The sequence below is a fragment of the Pan troglodytes genome, chromosome 7 (genome assembly GCF_028858775.2).
Source record: "Pan troglodytes isolate AG18354 chromosome 7, NHGRI_mPanTro3-v2.0_pri, whole genome shotgun sequence".
Lineage (NCBI taxonomy): Eukaryota > Metazoa > Chordata > Mammalia > Primates > Hominidae > Pan > Pan troglodytes.
The window spans coordinates 103,349,428-103,372,318 of record NC_072405.2 but is presented as its reverse complement, the minus strand read 5'-3'; the positions used below and the strand labels follow the sequence as shown (position 1 = coordinate 103,372,318).

At 36.9% G+C, this 22,891-nt stretch overlaps 1 long non-coding RNA gene across 1 annotated transcript in view; it reads left to right on the top strand.

Moving 5' to 3' along the window:
* LINC02906 (long intergenic non-protein coding RNA 2906) overlaps nucleotides 1–17,013 on the top strand; it is a 33,483-nt gene extending 16,470 nt beyond the window's left edge. The window contains exons 2-3 of the long non-coding RNA XR_010159382.1: nucleotides 16,234–16,304; nucleotides 16,554–17,013. This is a non-coding gene — a long non-coding RNA (long intergenic non-protein coding RNA 2906). The remainder of the gene's footprint in view (nucleotides 1–16,233; nucleotides 16,305–16,553) is intronic.
* Nucleotides 17,014–22,891: the final 5,878 nt, after the last annotated feature.

Sequence of the window (22,891 nt, the reverse complement as noted above, 5' to 3'; positions counted from 1 at the left end):
ATGCATTAGAAGACTCATGTTGTATAGATACCAATTTTTTCCAAATTGACCTGTAGATTTAATACTATCACAAACAAAATCTCATTAAGTTTCTTGTGTGTGTATATGTAGTTTGTGAAAATTGAGAAATTAATCCTCTATTTGCATATGGATATGCTAAGGGCCAAAAATAGCGAAAGCAATATTGCAGAAGAACAGAGTTAGAAGATCTACATAATCAGATATTGAGACTTGTTACAAAGCTACAATAATTACGACAGTGAGATATTGGTACAGAAAAATAAATAAACCAATATATCAGAATAGAGTCTAGAAACATACCTACATATATGAAGACACTCTGCCTTTTGTAAACGATGGCATTGCAGAGTCTTTTAAATATGTCCTGAGACAATTGGATATCTATTTGGAACCCACATCTCACATGGTAGACAACAAAATAAAAATTCTAGATGAATTTTAGATTTAAATATGAAAGACTAAATCGCAAACCTTCTATGAGTTAATTTAGGAATATATCTTGATTGTCCCAAGACAAAGAACTATTTCTTAAGTAATACATAGAACATACTTATTTGAAAATTAATACAACTAAGAATTTGTGTTTATCACCATTAAGAAAAAAAGGAAGAAGAGTGTAGGATAAGCTATTTGTCACACATAATGAATAAAGAGCTGAAAACCAGAATTTTTTTTTTTCAAAAACACCTCCTTTTTAGTCACTGAATGTTTGTGTCCTTCCCAAATTTGTATGTTGAAATTTTAGTCCCCAGTGTGATAGATTTGGAGGTGACATCTTTGGTTCGTAATTAGGTTTGGATGAGGTCATGAGTAGCGGGGTGAGATGCTTGAATCAGTGTCCTTATAAGAAGAAGAGAGCCCAGAGGTTCTCTCTCTCTGTCTTGTGAGGAAGAGAGCCCTCACTGAACCAGCTGGAACCTTGGTCTTTCTTCCCTGCCTCTAGAACTGTTGGAAATAAATGTCTGTTATTTAAGCCACCCAGTCTATGGTGTTTTGTTATAGTGGTCCAAGCCAATTAAGACTATAAACTAATAAGAAAAATACAACCAAGTAGAAAAATGGGGAAGCAGCTGTTACAGGCACTTAACAAAAGTGGGTATACAAAGTGGTTGGCATTTTCTACCAAAGTTCAAGCCATGTGTACTTAGTGACGCAGTGTTCTATATCTAGGCATACACTCAATAGAAATGTGTGCACAGGTGTACCATGAGACACATAGAAATATGTTCATAGTAGCTATTGGAAATAGCTAAAAACTGAAAACAGTCCAAATATCTATCAGTAATGATATGTCAATTGTGATATATTTATGTATCACATATACCACCGGCTGGTATACAGCAAGAAAAATACAAAATTTGGCTACAGCTAAACTATGGATAAAGCATAGTTTGAGTGAAAAATGTCAGACTCAAACTATATATGTATGTGTACATACACACATGCAAGCATACACACACACACACACCACACATATAGAGTTTAAGCATCCCAAATCCCAAAATCTGAAATCAAAATGCTCCAAAATCCAAAACTTTTTGAGTTCCAATATCATGCTTAAATGAAATGCTCATTGAAGCATATTAGATTTCAGACTTTCAAATTTGGGATGCTATAATGAAAATATTCCAAAACTTGCAAAAAATCTGAAATACCTCTGGTCTCAAGCATTTAGGCTAAGATGTACTCAACCTGTATGTGTGTGTGTGTGTGTGTGTGTAAAGGTACATATACAGACATATATAGTGATTCTATGTATATCAAGTACAAACACACAGTCTTTAGGAATGAATGCTTAGGTGGTAAAGAGGTAAAGGGGGTATTGCAATATACATAGATAGTAGCTATCTTTGGGGAGAGTGAGAGGGTAATGATTGACAGATTGACAGCAAGGGGCCTCTGAGGCTCTGGTAATGTTTTATTTCTTGACCCGAATGATGATTATGAATGCATGCCTCTTAAACCTTAATATTTAAATATTTAAAATATTTAAAATAAAAAATATTTAAAATAAAAAATATTTAAAATATTTAAAAAGAAGGAAAGGGAGGAGGAAGAAAAGGAGACAAAAAACTTGAGGAGCAGATGTTGAGAATGGTCTGGTTAGCATTCTCTGGCTTGGAGACCTTAGGCAAATTCCATGATCTCCTTGAATGTTATTTTGCTCATCTTTAAAATGGAAATCATATCACCTTCCTCAAAGAAATGTCATGAGGATTAAAAAATCCTGCATGGGAACACACTTTATAAAAATATAAAGTAACTTATACATTTTGGGGAAAATAGTATATTAATATCTAATGCAACTCAGGAATTTTAATAGTCATAAAAATCTTGGGTTTGAGCGCGTCTTCAAAGATTAGAAAACTCTTAGGATAGAATTAACTTCATAGGAAACATTAAATTACATTTTTTTGTTATAAAGTATATTTCTTCAAATTTATTTATTCTGTACAAACAAATCCCCATCTCACCCCCACCCATTCTTTATTCTGGATTACATTATCATAGTTCATAGAATTTTGTACTCTCCTGAGCTCTTTTATTTGGACACAAGTAAAACCCCTTTCAGGGAAAGATTCAGAGATGTAGCTGGGGACTCAGTGGATTTGGTTGTTATGAAACACAGAGCAGAGCCCCTATTGTACCCTGATAGTGTTAGTGCTTCCAGAGAGAAACTCAGAGAAATCCTGAGTTGAGTAAGGGACAGCAGGTCTTCCTAGATCCTTGAATAAATACGCCTCAGATTTTTGCAAGTCTTTGATTACTTTCCAGGTTTCTGAAAAAGTTGATTCTGCCCATTTTTGCCAGTGTTCTCATTGTTTTTATAGGGAAGTGGAGTTTCAGAGGCCCTTAATCTGCCATTTCAGCCGATGAATATCTTGTGTCCCCAGGTCCTGACATAGCCTCCATTTTCTCTACCCTCATTTCAATAACTTGCCCCTTAAAGATCTTCCTCACAAAACTTGACACAGCTATGCCAGTTGTTACTTTATTCAGGTAAACAGAGTTGCTCTATTCAGGTAAGTAGCTGGTAGCCACTTTCTATTGGCACCACTCTCCTCTTTAAAGACTATCACAGTTCTTGCCTATGGGTTTTCTGTTTCCTTGCTCACATCCTGTTGCTTTGATGTCATACTCCAAATATTCAGTCTATTTTGGTAAGATTGCATTTCTAAGTCACTCTTATGAAGCCTATTTTGTTGAAATTCCTATTCAGCTAACCACAGTGCACCTTACCTTTTCATTCCTAAATATCTAATGTCAGTATCTCTATGTCTAACCAAGTCTTGGTGTAGATCACTGCATTTCTTTAGGCTTTAGCCCCTGTGCTTTTTGCTCCTGCACTATATTCCTCAAAGAGCTCTTTCTTCCCCTAGTGTCAGCTGCCACAACCATACAAAAGATTTATAAATCTCTCCAAGCCTTCTCTGATCTAAACTCAGGTCATATATCTCTAAATGTCTATAAGACATTTCCGCATTTATATATCTCTGTTAACCCAAACACAACAACCTAAATGGAACTGCTATGAAACTGGCACATCTACTGTCACACTCAGGAAAGAAAAAAATAGTTTTGACATCCCAAAGGATTTTAAAAGTAATCCAAATAGCACAGTCACTACAAAACAGACAAAAGAAAAGTTTCCTTAATAACAAACAGCAAAAATTCTCTTAAAATTCCCTTCACTTCTCAAGGGGAATACTTCCAGCTTTTGCCCATTTAGTATGATGTTGGCTGTGGATTCATCATAGATGGCTCTTATTATTTTGAGGTATGTTCCTTCAATACCTGGTTTGTTGAGTGTTTTTATCATGAAGGGATGTTAGATATTATCAAATGTTTTTTCAGTGTCTACTGAGATGATCATATGGTTTTTGTTTTTAATTCTACTTATGTGGTGAATCACATGTATTGATTTGTGTATGTTGTACCAACCTTGCATCCCAGGAATAAAGCCTACTTGATCATGATGAATTAACCTTTTTTGATGTGCTGCTTGACTCTATTTGCTAGTATTTTGTTGAGGATTTTTGCGTCTATGTTTATCAGGGCTATTGACTTGCTTTTTTCTTTTTTTGTTGTGTCTTTGCCAGGTTTTGGTATCAGGATGTTACTGGTTTCATAGAACGAGTTAAGGAGGATTCCCCTCTCCTCAATTATTTGGAATAATTTCAGTAGGACTGGTACCAGCTCTTGTTTGTATGTCTGGTAGAATTCAGCTGTGAATCCATCTGGCCCAGGACTTTTTTGGTTAGTAGGTTTTTTATTACTTGTTTCAAAGGTGTTCCCACTTATAAGTGGGAGCTAAACATTGGGTCCACAGGGACATAAAAATGGGAACAATGGACACTGGGGACTCCAAAAGAAAGAGGGCAAGGGCTGAAAAACTTCTACTGGATACTATGTTCACTATTTGGACAAGAGTTTTAATAGCGGCCCAAACCTTAGCATCACGGAAACTACACTTTTAACAAATCTGCACATGTACCTCCTGAATTCAAAATTTAAAAAAAATTTAAAAATTCCTTCATCCATGTATTACCTGAATCTTTGGAAATCATGTCATGGTGGCTAACCAAATATCCCTCCTTCTGTCTCAAAACTCTCCCAAACTCTCCCTCAAACACAGCACATACTAGATACTGCTTTTCTTATTACCGCCCTATCCCCATCTCATGGTCTTATCTATAAATAACTCTGTCCTTTCCAGTGTGGATCAATCAGATCAAGTTTTTATATTGTGCCTGTCATCCATTACCCCAATTCTACACAATAAAAACTTAGAAATTAATCAGGCAGAGATGGAGTTCTTCTTGGAGCTTAAAGGAGGAGAAAGAGAATGTGAACAATCACCTAAATGTTATTTTTTCTAACATATCATGATATTCCAAACTAAATAAACCTTTCTTATTTCCTTCCTCAAATGATACCCAGGCACTGGTCTCCTTGGTGATTATCATGGCAAAATCTTCAGGTTTTAAGTGGCTCCTCCAGACTTCATGCACGAACTTAGAAGCAATCTTGAAGAAAAAGTGCCATTATGAGTTGTATTGATGCTGTGATTTTTAATAGAACATATTATTATAATGAGAAAGAGCATTCCAAATAGCCACCCACAAAGAGAAATATTTTCCTCACTATGATCAGACCAGGAAAAGAATACCTGCAGTGCTCTTGACTCTTTCATTCCTGAATATCTGATGTCATTATATGTATGCCTACCTGAGTCTTGGGGTAGATCACCGTGTTTCCTCAGGCTATAGCCCCTGTGCTTTTTACTCCTATACTGCATTCCTCAAAGAGTTATTTTCTATTCTGGTATCAGCTGCCACAACCATACAAAAGATTTACAAATCTCTCCAAGCTTTCTTGGATCTAATCGCAAGTCATGTGTCTTCAAATGCTTATTTGTATTCAGATTATTCAATAAATTATTGAAATATTTCCCATGCAACTAATATTTTGCAAAGGTGATCCTTTGAATTGACAGTAAAGGCAGGCTCAGCAGAGACTTTTGCAGAAAATGGACTTTGAAATGGGCCTTGAAGAATGGGCACTATTTTATCAGGCAGTGTGGAAAATGTTGGGAGGCCATAGAAAGATGCAAGGCTGGCATCAACATCTGCCCAGGGGCAGGACAAGTACATTGACCACAGTGAATACTCAGTTTGCTACCAGCTTGGGCACATGGCAGGGAGAATGATATCTGGCAGGATATCAGGAAGTGTTTCAATTAATTAATGGAAATAGTGTGAAATACAGATGGACCAGTAAACTATGGCCATTCAGTTGGCTATTCTGGGAAGCTTGAACAGTTTTTGGTAAACTATAGATAGTAAATATTTCTTTGAAGAAAATATTTCCATTTTATATGACATTTTTATACATGAAAGAGTTTGAAAGTTAGTGGAGTATGGTGAGCACAGGCACTATCATCTCTGTTAACTTATGTCTTCAGCTTCTTTTTTTAAAAAATTAAGTTAATTTATTAAGATATTTTTATTGATGCACAATAATTGTGCATGTTTATGGCAGATGAGATATTTTGATACATGCATATACTATATAGTGATCAAATCAGGATATTTAGGATATCCACCATTTCAATTATTTATTATTTGTTTGTGTTGAGATACTTCAAATCTTTTCTTCTAGTTATTTTGAGATACACAATAAATGTTTGCTAACTATAGTCATGCTACTGTGCTATTGAACACCAGAACTTGCTCCTTCTATCTAACTCTGTGTTTGTGCCCATTTACCAACCTTTCTTCATCCCCCTCCCCACCATCCCCAAGCCTCTACTCTCTACCTCGAAGAGATCTACTTTAAGCTTCCACATATGAATGAGAACATGTGACATTTGTCTTTCTATACCTGGCTTATTTCACTTACCATAATGACCTCTAATTTCATCTATGTTGCTGTAAATGGTAGGATTTTTTTATGGCTAAATAGTATTCCCTTGTATATATCTATCTCATTTTCTTTATCCATGCATCCAGTGGTGGATCTTTAGGTTGATTCCATATCTTGGCTATTGTGAATGGTGCTGCAGTAAACATGGAGGTGCAGGTATTCCTTTGATATATTGATTTCCTTTCCTTTGGGTAAATACCCAGTAGTGGGATTGCCAGATTTTATGATAGTTCCCTTTTTAGTTTTTTGAGAAACCACCATATTATTTTTTATAATGCCCGTACTAATTTACATTCCCAACCCAAAATCATTCCCTTTTCTCTGCATCCTTGCCAGCAGTTGTTATTTCTTGTCTTTTTGATAATAGCCATTCTAACTGGGGTGAGATGATATCTCGTTGTGGTTTTGATTTGCATTTCCCTGATGATTAGTGATGTTGATCATTTTTTCAAATACCTGCCGGCCATTTGTCTGTCTTTTTTTGAGAAATCTCTATTCATGTCCCCACTTTTTATTTGTTTGTTTGTGTTGGATTATATGTTTTTTTTTTGCTGTTGAATTATTTGAGTTCCTTGTGTATTCTGGGTATTAGCCCCTTGTCATCTTCAGTTTCTTTTTAGGTAAAATACCAATAATATTAAAACAGATTTTTCATGCAAAAGAATAAGTGAGGAAAAATTCCTACTTATCATTTCATGCCAATTGTAAATGAATTAGTTAATAAAATATGAAGAAAATAATTATTGCTCATAGTTAACACTAATTCAACATGCCTCTTTTTTTTTCTTGCTTACTTTTTTGTTCCTTTCCCCCATTCATTCACAAGTCCTGAACATTTTCCCTTTGAAATAACTTTTGTAGAATTTCTTTTGTGAATTTGGCTGCAAAATTCATCATTTCTTCTTTAAACTCCTAGAAATCATGCAGAAACAATAACTGGAATTTTTTAAGGAAAGGAACCCATTTCAATGAATCTAGAAGCAGATCTAATCCTCAGACACCAATATGCAAATAAGGGCTTCCAAAAGCAACTAGAAGGGAAGGAACCCATGTCAGTGTGGACAGCAGTGAAGAGAAGACATGTGCAAAGTGGAGATAGACCCTGTGCATGAGATGTCAGAACACACCTTTAGAAACATACTGTCAGAGAGTGAGGATCCTTGCCACCCCAAAATGAATATTATAATTTATATTTGCAAGAATGAGTATAGAACTAGGGTGAGCAAGGCAGCCTGGGTGACAGAGCAAGACTCTGTCTCAGGAAAAAAAAAAAAAGAAAGAGAGAAAGAAAGAGGAAGGAGGGGTGGAAGGTGTGGAGGGAGCATGCTGGATAGGAGGTGCTCAGTATGTATTCAGTATTCAGCAGTTGCAGGAAATGAGGGCAGCTGTCAGGTTACAAAGCTATGAGAACGTCAGGAGGGTCCTGACCACTGTTGTGTGATCCTCATAGAAGAGCTGTTTTGTGGGTGGCCCTTTCAGATTCCATGAGTTCCAAAGCAAGCGCTTCTAGCAATGCTGAGAAAGGTCAAGGCTGCAAACCACCCAGCTTATTACATTAACTAAAGTATTTCTCATTCATTTGGGTCCATAGTTTATCCACCGAATATAATAATGCAGCATTTACAATTGCATTTTGTTGTTGTTGTGAATAGAACACCCAGCAAAATCAGCAGAAGGAAAAACATTTGTAGTTAATCTCTTGCGAGTGTTTAACTGCAAGGTTAAGGAGAGGCATAGTGTGGGCTTTGGAGTCATGAAGATCTAGGCTAGACAGGGTGGGGATTATCATTTAATCATGATGCTAAATTTCTGCCTGATCTGCCTTTAATACCTGGCTCCTGACTCTCGGTTTATCTGGTACCTGGTCTAGTTTAATTCATTTGGCTTCCATCTGTGGTGCCTCTTCTGAACAACATGCTGGGTTTCTCAGACTCTAGATTTTTCATCCACTTCAAAGTATTGACTGTTCTGGTTACAAACTCATCTTTTGTAACCAAACCTAAAAGGAGAGTAACTAATTATAAAATAGGATTGTGGAAGCTTTAAAAAGTTCAGCCTTCTTGACTTAGCTATATGTCATAGGTTGGCATCATACCATGTACCATATTGTATGGTGTGTTTAGGTTTAGGTCAAACAGTGTCCTTTCAAAAAAAAATTGGTGCAGACAATATACACTTTCAATTACACAAGTAGCCTCCTTAGACCAAAATTTTAAAGGGGGGTCTCTGACCTTAAATTATTTATTTAATTTCATTTTAAGAGAAAAAGAAAAGATCCCAGGTAAATTTAGGGGTAACATAAGATGTAGAGGGATGAAATTGTATATTCCACTTCCAATGTTAAAGATTCAGGAAAGCATCACAAAAAAAAGTTGAACTATATTCTGCTCTTGATTTGAGAATTAAGAATTTCCAAAAGTTCATAGTGAGACAACCCCCACCTCCACTGTCCTAAGGATTGTGAGAGTGAACAAAGACCAGGCATTAATCTGTTAACTGGAGTGAGGCTGTGCCTGATTGCATATCTGGCACCAAGAACATGATAGTAAACAAGGTGGCAGAGAGATGGGTACCCAGGTCCAGCAGGGTCTGTTCCGTACTCCCAGGGGAATGCTGGGTCATTTAGGTGCTTGGGAGAGAAACCCCTTCTCATTCATTCCCACCTCATCATACTGATTTTTGAATATCTCCAAAACCTTCCTTATCAGCCGCTGTGGAGGCAGCAAACTCCATGGGAGAATTCTTCTCCTTTTCAATTTGGGTAGATGTAGCCAATGTACCTACTTAATAGTGAGTGAGAAAGAAGAAACAATCGTTTTCTGCTGCCTTCTTGGGTTCTACACTCAGGCTTTCCAAAATGCCTCATCATCCTTCTTAACAATGGGGCACAGGCTACGTTTTACTGCGCTCCTCACTAGCTGTAATGTGTGAAACAGATCTTTCAGTTTAATTACCTTTTATTTTAAAAAAATAAGAATGGAATTTACATATGATAGATAGAAAAACCGCATAGCAACGGGAGTGTAGAAAAACAAGCAGGTGTTAATAAATTTCCAAGAAACATTAATCTGTTTCTGCAAATACATCCTGCTGTTCATTTAAATGGAATGATACTCTATAAATTTACCACTTGAGTCACTCTCTGAGCTATCAAAATATAATATATAACACCTTCGATGATCAAAGTGAAAGTAAGTTTAGAAATCCAATTTGTTTTTTTCACCATTTAAGCTCTTTATTTAACTTTTGCATTCCAGCCCTCATTTTAATCAAGCTTCAATTTTATTTATTCACATTCCATGTTGTAATGCAATTATAGGTATGCTTCAAAAGTTGTCCTGAAGTGTTGCAATTGCCAAAAATAAAATTTCATTCTAAGACAAATATATACAAATAAGAAAAAATATCCTCTGTCACATTTGAAGATTTAAAATAACAATTGTGCGATTCAAAATTGGAAAACATTGATGGAATCAGAGGTAACCTCAAAGGAACTGGGAATAGAGCTGTAATTTTTTGGATTAAAAATAAAGAAGTAATGGATCTGTGTGGCTTAAGTAGGCTTCCCCTGGTTATCATAACACATGGCCAATAGTTGAATCCTGAGGTCAATAATAAGGAAACTGCAGATGGAATTCATCATTTAAAGGGGTTGGCAATAACACCAAAGGAACTAAAGCTCCCCAAAATCATATGTGATTGGCTTGGGGACATGGATGAGGGAATGGGCCAGGATGAGGTGGGGCAATAGTAAAAGGGAGAAACTTGCTTTTCATTCCAAATCTTTTTGCCTTATTTGATGTTTCACCACATGCCTATATTACTTTAATAAAATACCAGAATAAATAAGAACAAAATAATCAATTGCTTTAAAGTACTTGATGTCCACATAATTTAAATTATTTTAACGTTTTTATTTTAATGAATAGGTAATTGGGATTTTCATAGTCATTATCATCATCTATGGTCTGTGCTACTCAAATATAGTCCTTAAAAATATGTTATTTTTATTCTTTGTTTGTTTGCTTTTGAGATAGGGTCTCATCTGTCACCTAGGCTGGAGTATAGTTGTGCTATAACTACAGTCTCAACCTCCCCAGTTTAAGTGATCTTCCTACCAAGTAGCTGGGACCACAGGAGCATACCACCACACCCAGCTAATTTATTATTATTATTACTATTATTATTTTGTAGAGACAGGGTCTCCCTATGTTTCCCAGGCTGACCTTGAACTCCTGGGCTCAAGCAGTCCTCCCACATTGACCACCCAATGTGTCGGGATTATAGCCATTAGCCACTGCACCGGTTCTTAAAGGAAAGAATGGACACTCTCTCTCAGTCTAGAAGGTGAAGCTCTTTTTATTATAAGGAAAGCAGAGAGAAATGGTTTATATGGTGGCAGAAATGCCAAGTCTGCTTAAAGGATTCTGGTCTAAAATTAGGGACACGATAAATTACTAATAAAAATACAAAGGCAGGTAATAAGCTCAACTGAGAGGTTTATCAGGCAGCCCTGAGTGAAGATCAGTTCCAAGGAATAACAAGCAAGTAATGAAGTTTTAGCCAGGAAGTAGCAAAAGCTGTTATCCCAGAAAGCTGACATCAGGAAGCAGGTATTAGATAAAGTTTCAGGACAAAGGAACCTCTGATGCGACAAGAAGTCACTCAGGTAAGTCAGTTCTTTTCGTATACATCATTTATTGTGTTACATTTCAAAAGCATTTTCAGGTATCTGACATCTCCAGTTCTCTGCCTTTCTTACCCAGTTTGATTATGCTGCCTAATTCACTATCCACACGACAGTCCACTCTGCTTAGTGTGTGAGGACCTGACCCAAGGGCATCTGTGCATTCCTGTCCCCAGGCATTTTCATTTTCATGACTCTATTTGCAAATGGATCTATTGTTCACGTGGGACAGAAGAGAGTGGCAATCTTGAGACGCTCAAAAGTCTCCGTGGCTCCTAATTCAGTTCTAATGCTTGGTGTTTGATGCAGTTTCCAAGGAGAGCTGTGACACAAGGGCATTAATCTACCTCATGACAGCATGGGGTTTTAATGCGTTTTCTGAATCCACAGAAAGAGCCTCCTATGGAGGTGGTGAAGGGAGTTATGGAGAAATCAATATCTTCATTTCACTGGGGCACTGACAATTTGTAGCAATGATACGAGGGATCACTGCACAGGGAGAGTTTGTTGGACAGAATCTGATGTACAGTACATATACTTCTGAAAATTGACACAAAGACTTGCTACAAGAGTAAAAAAGAAAAACAACAAAAACAAGTAAGTGGGCTACATGGAGCCATTATCTTTCTAGAAATATGTAGATAGCCTGTTGTACACCAACAACATGATTTTGGAGCAATGAAGGGTTCATTATAATTCTGTTCCTGGGAAGAAAAATTAATTCCATAAAGCATGTAAAGGAATCAATTGAAAATATGCTGGTCAGACATTGAAATCCCCAAATCAAAACTAAGATAACCAAGAGGCTAATAAAGGCACAGACCAACGTAGAAAACCATACCTTAAAGTGCCCAGGATCAAGCATAAGGCCATTCAGCCTTGTCAGTGAGGTTGGCCAAGGAAAGTGAGGCTACATTCAGAGGTATTCTGGGATGGGGCATGAGTTAGAGTGTTTAACTAGACTGGCCTCTTTAATCCTTTGTGAACTACAGATATTAAATCTGATGCTGAAACCAGTATTACTTGAAAATAATATTTAATAGGCAACTATTGATTGCTTTCCTTTTCTTTTTTTCTGGGTACTATTGCTTAGTTTACTCTGATTTCTGTGATATTCCAGAATTCTATGTACACTACTGTAATTAGCAGATATATATAAGACTATATCCTTATCTATCTGATACATTCCAAATAAATAATTAAGAAAGATATATAGATGCACACTTTTAAAGATGAGTATTTATTGTTTTGGCATCTTCATAGCTTCCATTTGGTCTAAATACATATGTGAAAAAGCTTTTTTGTACCTTAAATTGATATACAATCTTGTTACCCATAGGCATTATTTATCTTATTTTATATACTCATAAAAATGAAATGGGAATGTTTAACTTTTCAATACTTTCCATGAATTTTATTGTTTCTTTTTTTTCTTCTGACAATCAATGTCAAGTAATTTTTAAAAACAGGATTTGGGTGCTTTTAAGATTCTCTTTTCCTGAGTCATGAAAAAAGATCTTTTTACTGTGTTGCTCAGATATGGTGGCTATTTCTAAAGTAGGGTAGAGACAGGATGCATACAAGATGCAGATATTCAAGAAAATACAGTCTGCTGCAAAATTTCCCAAATGCGTGTTCTGTGGAAAACTAGTCTCAAAAGAGTTCCATCATCAAATAAGTTTGGAAGATGCTGCATCTTATCTCCCTTCTTGGAGATTTATAGCACACTTCAGAATATTTAAAGCTTTGGTAAATTCTGCAGAAAAGGAACTAGTTTAACAAATCCCAGCATTTCTTAAACTTCCTTGACAATGAAACTTGTCCTTGACAATGAAACTTGTCTTTAAAAATTTATAAAATACCCATTAACAACCTGCCTAATTGTGGGAAAATTAGAGTCTTACATCCTTTGCAAAATGATCTGCTATGCATAGGCAGAATACCCTGCACATAGACTGTTGAACTTAAACATATATGATTATTTCTCTGTAATACCCATGGTAGACTAGGGTAGAAGCTACAATATGAATCCCTCTATCACTCACCTGCTTTAATAGCGTCATCCATTTTCATTATCTTCTCCATTATTTCAAAAAATTACTCTGAAAAATAACCAACTAAATGGTCATTTGGCTTGTCAAATTAAGTGCTATATGAATGTAATAATAATAGCGACCATTAATTGGGCACCCACTGTATGTCAAGCAATGAAGCACTAAGTCAGACACTTAGCATAAACTTCCCCTGTTTCACCAGCAGAGGAGAAATTGCGATCTTCATTTAAAAGGTGAGAAAACAGTCTTGGAGAAGTCATACATCTTGCCCAAATTCACTTGCTACTACAGGATCAAGGCGGCATTGCATAACAACCTTTCTTTTGTCTCCCCAGACCCTGCACTTTTCACTATATCATGCTGTCTCTCTAAATAACATGAATTCATCTAGTCCCAGCAAGATAATAAAATATGAAGTGATAAGAATAATGATGCCAATAATGGTAATTAATAACAATCAGAATGGTATTAAAACTCTACATATTGTCATCGTGTAAAATTTATGGAGGTGCGGTGTTTTAATATTATAGAGCCCACTCTCTTTTCTCCCACCCCCACATCCAATTAATCACTAGCTCTGGTTGATTTTTTTTCTTTAATATCTCTGCAATCCATCTACTGTCACTAATTTTTGTTCAAGTCACCATCTTATCTGTTCTGGATCTTTAATACAACCAACACCTAACTGGTATCCTTGCCTTCCTTCAAGTTATTTTATGCACTGCAGCCACAGTGATCTTTCTAAAATACAAATCTGAGTACTCATCATTGTTTTAAAACCTCCAAGACTTCCCAATGACAATAGGCTAAAGACTAAACTTAGAGGCTTCTAGGATCCCGCATTGATGTAGTTTGCATATGTGTCCCCTCTAACTTTCATGTCAAATTGTAATCCCCAGTGTTGGAGGTGGGGTCTGGTAGGAGGTGATTGGATCATGGCAGTGGATTTCTCATGAATGGTTTAACACCATGCCCTTGGTGCTGTCCTTGTGATACTGAGTTCTCATGAGATCTGGTCATTTAAAAGTGTGTGGCACCTCCTCTCTGCTCTTGCTCCTACTCTGACCATGTAATGTGCTTGTTCCTACTTCACCTTCCACCATGAGTAAAAGCTCCCCGAGACCTCTCCAGAAGCTGAGCAGATGCTGGCACCATGCTTCCTGTACAGCCTGCAGACCACGAGCCAATTAAACCTCTTTTCTTAATAAATTACCTAGTTGCAGGTATTTCTTTATATGAACACATGACTGACCTGATACACTCATCATCTGGCCCATGTTACCTTTCCAGCTTCAAACTTCACACTCTCCTACCTTATTCTAAGCCCTTTCAATAGCAAACTACCAATTTCATTGATTCCAAGTTGCACTTTGATTTCATTTCATATCTTCACACTTCTAAAGTTAAGATGTGTTTTACAATCAATAATTTGTCACATTTAAGTGGCAGCGATTTTTGTTTCTTGTTGGTGTATAAAATGAAGGGCCCTGCTACAGCTGATAACTTCAGAGATTCAGTGAGATGCCGCACTGCCATTTCCCTGATGCATCATGCTTTCTTATTTGGAGAGACATTTTCCTAACTCTTCTTTCTGCCTAAGGTGCTCTTTGAACTCTTCTTCACTTACTACTCCCAGTCTTAACTTTCCTGTGGGAAGGCTTTTCGAATTCTCCAAGTCTAATTTAAGGATGCCACTATTTGCCTGCATAACATTACTTTATCACATTTGTGGATAGTGATTTTAAGGGATGCCCCATAACCCTTTGCCACCCCTTCCTTCACATTAGGTGAAACCTAATTCCCCTGTCCTGAGTTTGGGTTCTACTGAGTGACTTGCTTCTGAAGAATAGAGTGTAGTAGAAGTCACTGTGTGTCATTTTCAAGATTAGGTCATAAAAAGACCTTGTGTGTTCATTCTTGCACTCTCTTGGATTGCTCTCTCTGGGGAAAGCTAGCTGCCCTGTCATGAAGAAATTCAAACACCTTCATGAAGAGTTTTCATGGCAAGGATCCAAGGCTTCCAGCCAAGATCTGTGTGAGGGCGCCATCTTGGAAACAGATTCTTAAGCTCCAGTCAAACTTTCAGATGACAGTAACCCTGGCCAACATCTTGCTTGCAATCTTATGAGAGACCCTGAGCCAGACCACTTAGCTAAGTTACTCCCAAATTCTCTTCCCACAGAAATTGTGAGATGATAAAAGCATGTTATTTTTAGCCACTAAGTTTGGGGTGGTTTGAAACACAGCAAGATATAACGAATATAACACTGAATTGAAATTGTTTCTTTTCTTGTCTGCACCTTCTTTTGGACTGAAAGCTCCTGGAGGAGAGGCCTTGTATGCTGCTTAGGTTATCCAGTGCTAAATGTACAATTTGACATGTATCGTGGATTCAAAAAGTTGTGCTGATGTATACATGTGGAAGAATCATATCTTATCCAGTACTTCAATTTAGACAGCAAATCCTCCCTCTTCTTCCCAAGCAAGTATTTGCAATACTTTTATATTCATGAGAATGTACTCATTTATTTATGGTACAAGGAAGGAAGGAATAGGGTTTTCTTAATGCCAATGTTTTATTTTCCCTACAATAGCCAGAATGATCATTGAAAACTGTTATGCTATCTGCTGAAAAACTTTTGGTGTTTTTTCATTGCACTTAGAATAAGATTTAACTTTCTTCCTGTAGACTACAAAACTCCCCATGACCTAGCTTCTTTCTACCTTTCTGACCTTACCTCTTGCTACTCTCCTAAGACTCTAGTCTTCTTTTTCCTCAAAGACACCAGGCTATTTCCTCTTCAAAGCCTTTATACTCATTCTTTCCTTGGCCTGAAGTTTTCCACTTGCTTCTCTTTGCAAAAATGATATGTTTCACGTAAATCGGATTTATAGATTGTCAATTCTTCAAAAGAGGCCCATCCAAGTTTCCCCTTTACCTCACTAGATATTAACATCCCCAATACCCTGATATATTTTCTTCCTATCAGAAATTATTCTCTTTATTTGTTCATGTGTTTGTTTTCCCTCCCGTCTCTTAACTAGAAGAGAGCCCAATGAGGGGAGAAACCTTGACTCTCCAGTTGACCACTGTGTCTCTCGACACACGGCATATGGTAAGCACTAAACAAGAATCATTTTCTGGGTGAATGAATACATGAAAGGGTGATGAATGAATGAAAGAAAAGTAGTACATGGGAGAGACGGAGAGGTGCCAGGGATGTCCAGGATCATGTTTCCTGTCTATATGTTCTCTTTTACTTTATTGGAGATGCTATTAAGAGAGAGGTCAGAATTAAAAGAGGAAATTTACATTTGACATACCTGGTGAGACGTGGCTCAAGCAGAGTTGCATTATGGCACAGGTGAAACGGTGTGATGAGAGGCATGGAAGGCCATTACCTCATTCACAGGAATCTCAGCATGGCTCTGCAACTTCAAAGAAGGCAGTTCGGGGAACAGCAGACACAGCTCCTTTGGAAAGAATATCTGCCACCCGAGGATGGGCTCTGCCTATGGAGGCAACAATGAGTGTCTTCAGAGCCCATCAGTGGCAGTGGAATTAATGAAGAAAGCAATGGCAGGAAAAGTTGAATAAAGCAGACCCTTCATGGTAAATCTGGTTGGTAAATTGCCTGTGACCACATGTGGGACAATCACTGGAGGAACCCCAGTTACATTTGGTCAGAGTGTAGGGAGGGGAACCTTCTCAGGAAAGAAAATAGAGGTCCTGTTTTAGGAAAAAAAATAAAGATCAGAAACCTGTTTTCAAGTTTTATTCATACTCTGACAAAATCGGAAACTACTGTTCCCATAGAATAGGAAGAAGAGTGCTGAATTTCGAATCAGAAAACCTGAGGTTTAGTAGTAGCTCCTTCGTAGTCCAGCTGTGTCACTAAGTCTTTGTACTTTCTGTTTCCTCATCTGAAATATAAGAATAATGATATCTACGTCTACTGAAGGGTGTTGTGAGGATCAAATGAGATAAAATTTGAAAATACATATGACATCTTTGTAAAATATAAATTGCCATACATTATTAGTTATTTATGACTGTAACATTTGGAATAGTCTGCCTAGCTTATAAAGATGCCTTTTGACTCCTCAATGCTTCTCTTATTTACATGCCTGGCAACCTCAGGAGCCATATTTGTTCTGGATCCTACCCCCTTGACCAAAGTTATTGGATTAGAAGTCCAATGACTTTGTTTGACCTAAGCTCATACAATCAAACTCTTTTTCCAGGCATTTTCAAATTAGGATGAAAAGAGTAGTCCAGTCTAAGTTGGTTTGTTGAATGACAAAGCCTAAACCCAGAAGCTATAGGATGTCATCATAAATCCACATGTTGCTGGAAGGCAAAGAAAGACAGTTAAAAGAGAGAGAATGAGTAAGCAGATTTTCAGAGAAGATCTCAGATTCAGACATAGGATATCTTTGTGTCTTAATTAGCAATGTCCCTTTCTTTCTAAAGTTAAACAAACTTGATTTCTCTTCTTTTGCAAGGAAAGAGTCCTAATCCATTACTATTTTAGATGCATACACACGTACACACATACTTACATGGAGATGGCTAGCTCTGTTACTGAGTGATGGTGCTGGTTAAAGAAAAGAGGTTCATTGCAACCTTAAACACATGGAGCTTATTTTACAAGTATGTGGTGCATCTGCTTTGTTGAACTGTGGATATTAACATCTGTATGATAATTTAAAGTTTGTCAAAAGCAACATAATATGAAGTAAGGTGATAACTATAATAACAACAATAATAGTAATGCAGTATTTCATAAAAGTCAGAAAGATTTAAAAACTCCACACATGGCCCATGTGAAATATTCAGCGGTGGACTATTATAACATGGGACATCATGGCTGGCTTGCTTGGCTGTTAGTCATATGATCTAGACAGTACTTTCATATGATAATAGCAAGAGCCATTGCGCTTCTGTCTGCACTCCTCTTACTTTTCTTATTTAAATGAATTCCATCTGTTTGGAAAGATTTTTTTCTTTCAGAAGCTCACAGTATCCATATTACTAATCAGACAAAAGAAATCTTCCAGTAAAAGAAAATAATAATGTTCACTCCCATTATTTTGTCCAGTCATCTTCGGGAAGGCTTGCAAATGTCCATACTGATCTTTGACTACTATGAAAACCTTCAAGCAGATTGCTGTTTTCATATTTCAAAAATCCATGTGTTAATGAATTTCTAGGAACACATGTTACCAATGCTATATATAATTTCCATCTTGTTCCACATAATCCTACTGCACAACTAATGACCATGAACTGAAGCTTGCTCTCTTGGAATGCCTATTACTTTAGTAACAATAATTTAAAAATCAATAATATTTTCTAAAACAAAGTAATACATACATATTAAAACTCCAAATATGGACACATTTTCTGGCACAGTCTTAAAATCAGAGAGAATACCTGGAATCGAGACTACATTGAAGGATCTGAGACCTATGGTGACAGCATGTATGTAAGATTGATCTTTATGATTCTTAAGGTCATTATGAATGTGCCTGTATATTATACATATGTGTATACGAATATAGACAGACTCTCTTAGACTATTTGAGCCTCTGTAACAAAATGCCTTAGGCTGGGTAATTAAAAACAATAGAAATTCCTTGCTCACAGTTCTGGAGGCTAAAAAGCCTAAGATCAAGGCTCCTGCAGATTTATTGTGTGGTGAGGGCTCACTCACTGATTTGTAAATGATGTCTTCTTCCTGCATCCTCACGTGGTGGCAAGGCAAAAGGAGCCAACATAAACATTCAGACCATAGCACAGACCTTTTATAAGGGTCCTACAAAGTGTACAATTCAGTTGTTCCCAAATTATTTTTTAGTAATACTTATCATTACCTTCAAGATCCTATTTTTACAAAGACCTTCTTTGATCAAAAATGTTTGCACACCTGAGTAGGCTGAGGGTAGCTTGCTGATGCCTGAATTAAGAAATCAAATACGCATTACAACCTCACTAATGTGTATGAAGGTGAGTATAAATGTTAAAAAATTTTGAATTATGTAATTTTATATAATAAATAAAAGTATGTTATTAAGTGAGCATTCTTTTCAAGTTTGCTTTAATGAATGATTAATTCTGCTGTTAATAGGCCACATTCATTGTCACACATAAATATGTTAATATACTTTAAAACTTCCTCTCTGAAAGTAGAGGTTTCTACAGAAATGTTTATATTCATTTTTAAAATGATACCCCTGGTTATATTATGCAAAGGCAAGTGGCCCAGTCCAGGCCAAAAAAAAAAAAAAAAAAAAAAATCACGGAAAATTTTGAGTCTGGTATTATCCATAATACTCTGGCTCTATTTCCATTATTTTCCATAACATGTTTTATTTTTCAGTTTGTATGTCCTTTTCTCCCAGTAGAATAAAAACCTCTTTAAGTTAGACATGTATCTTATCCTTTTGATCACTTGTGTATAGCAGTGTGACTTGCATGTCATATCTGCAATGATAATCATTTGTTGGTTGAATGAATGAATGAATGAATGAATGAATCTATGTGTTTGGCTTTCACTGACAATTTTCGTGGATTTCCTTGGTGAAGTAAAGAATTATTTACACACTAAAGGGCTCAGAAAGTTAAGATTCTGACAGACAATGAAGCCAGATAATGAATCTTTTGAAATGACTTTCAACATAAATTCTTTAATATTTCCCCTTAAACAATTGTTTTTCTATCAAGGCATGTTTATTGGCCTAGAAAATATAAAAGCCAGTCCCATGAAGAATGCTAAGGGAACTTTGTCAGAAACTTTGAAGTAAGAGAAATTTTGGAAGTCGAAGGAAGACCTCATGGCCATTCAGTGCTCTTGGAATTTTCTCTACAAAGAGCCCTTACAGCTTTCTCAAATCACATTTTCTCTTGAGGTTTAATGACAGTAGTATTTTATTGGGCAACAATATTGCAAAAGTTGATTCTTAAGTGAGCCTATACAAGAAGGCTTATGTTGCCTCTTTTTGTCATTCAAGGGGTCAGGGATCACAGTGCAATTTATAAACTTTGTTTTCAGCAGTTGTTGCTTCTGCAAGAATGGGCTCAATCTTCCTCCAAAGATACCTACATTTTAAAAAACCTTTAAGGGTAACCATTAGTAGTTTCCTACAACAACTTTGCACAACCACTTTTTTTAAAGTTTTTTTTTTTCCTTTCGTATTCTAAGTATCTGGAATTAGAAAAGATCGGTTCAATGTGAAGGAACCACAAATCTAGCCACTAGTTAATTCCAAAGCACCTGTATCCACCACTAGTTGTGCCTAAGGAGTGATAATTTTCCATCAGATCTGATGACTTGGAGTCACCATCAGCACAAATAGAAATCAGTTGGAGCAAATGACTGTCTATGTGCTGAATCTGTTCACTGAAGTCTCCTTCCACATGCAGCATCCATTTGCTCATGGACCTGATAACATCCCAGATGATTGCATTATTGCCAATCTCTGTCCCCGTAACTAAGAGATAGAAGGTTCCAGATCTTTACCTTGAAATTTCAGGTTTTCATTTGACATTTGGAAAAAGTGATCAGTGTGTTCAGAGTGAAGTTGGATTCTCCAGGTCATTTTATATATTCACAGAAACAGCCTCTGGGTTTCAGCTGGCATCGCTCCACAAGATGACCCAGGTGTCTTTATTGTAGGTTCCTTGGGGATTTTGCCTTTGTAGCTCTCTGAGAGCACTTATCTGCTAGAGGTGAATAAGATAGCAGATCTCCTCAATTCCTCCCTGCCCTTTTAAGGCAGCTAATGGGATCAGAGCTGCTCTGTGTTTTTATCTACCCTTCTAAGGTATCACCTGAGATAAGATATCAGGATTTTCCCCAAAGCAAACCAAAAGGAAACACAAAGAAACACTCAAGGATGAGAAGCCAAGTTGGGACAGGATAACTTGTGCCTGTAGCTTACCTGTTAATGAACCAGAGCCGAGATCCAATCATATGTCATGAAAAAGAGTAGGAAGCAAATAAATTCTAGTCATTTCAAATTAGCTCACTCAATAGGACAGGAGCAAGTTAATTCTTAAGAATTTAATTCAGTCAACTGGCACTCAAACGAGGAGAGGCAGAAACAAATGGTGTAGGCTTTGTAAGGCTGTTAACCTGACCCAAGCTCATAAGAGTGAATTAAATTTTTCAATCTTCCCTCAATTCTTCAGTAGTGTGTAGATACACATTTTTCAAATGGAAGTTTAGTGTCTTACTCTATGACCGGTCTCAGGTTCACTACCACTTACTTGGATCATTTACTTAAACATTTTGTGCCTCAGTTTTCTTATCTGTAAAATGGAGGTACTAACAGTAGCAACCTTTATAAGCATTAACAGTAATGGTACATTTAAAGCATTTACTAAGTACTTGATTGACATGAGCTATCATTATTATTTCTGAATATTCGCACTTGAGACACCAATAGATAGGAATTTTAATACATTTCACCATTCTTCGGAGAGCCTGGTCTTCAATCAGGGATGGGAGTTCTTCCATGCTTAGAACACAGCAATAAATTTTCATGGGTTAATGTCAGCATCTACCTATGTAAAATTTATTTTCTTTATTATATTAAAACTAGATGATTATTAGTATTTTATAATTTTTTTCTTTTTCTTTTATATAATCAATACTGCTATTTTACCCTCTTAATAAAGAAAAAAAATGTTGATGCTTGCATTTCTGTACTTTGGTAATTCCCCTGAGTGCCGTGCCTCTGATTTCCCTTCTGCAAAGTGCCATCTGTGTGCAGGGGATCTTTTGTCGGCTCCTTCTGTGATTCACTGTGACTCTTTATTATTGCAACCAGGATGGCCTTTTTTTTCTCTCTCTCTCCTAATAAGGAACAGAACCAACATGACTGGGATCACTTTGAATGCTGGCATTTCTTCTGAATATAGTTCTAACTAGATTGTATTTTTATGCTGTGGGTGGAAATGCCAGATAAGAAGAAACAGATGAAGACAGATGAAAGGGTGAGATGGAATGGGGAGGTCAGTTATTTGGATTTCCTTAGGTGGGACATTTGTTGCGGAAATGGCAACCAGCTCTTCTAAAAAATACATTTGGAGTTCAGTACCATTAACAATAGATAAAGAAACAAGGCAAGTAGCTACGTGGCGTTAATCTCACCCCTCACAAATAATGGCACCAGTGACATTTGACCATGTGACAGATGAGTGAGTGGAGAGCCCTGGGACTGTGATAGTGACAGTTTTCTTTTTCTGTCCTTGTAAATTATTCAGCATTGGCACAGCACTGGGAAAACACAAACCTGAGAAAGGGTAGGAGAGAAAGGGAATTCTATTGCAAATGAGAATGGCTGCTGACAAGTCCATTAAAAAACAACCACCCAACATTCAAGCTGTGTCTGCTGCCTTCAAAATGTCCTTCAAAGGTTCGGTTCACTAACCTCTTTTAGACATGTAAGGTGGCAGAGAAGAGAGGAGAGCCCCTGTTAAAAGCATCCTATATTGGTCTCTCTTTCTGAGTGTGTCAGTGTCATTATCAAAGATCGGATGGTACTTCTCATAAGATCACGTGAGTGACTAAAGCCCACTGTCCCGGCCACCATTTCCATCCCAGTAATTACATTCTGCTGACTCGAATGCTCCCTGTTGTTTTGGTTAGATGTGACTACCTTCCATCCCCTTCCCTCTTCTGTGTTAGGACTGCTA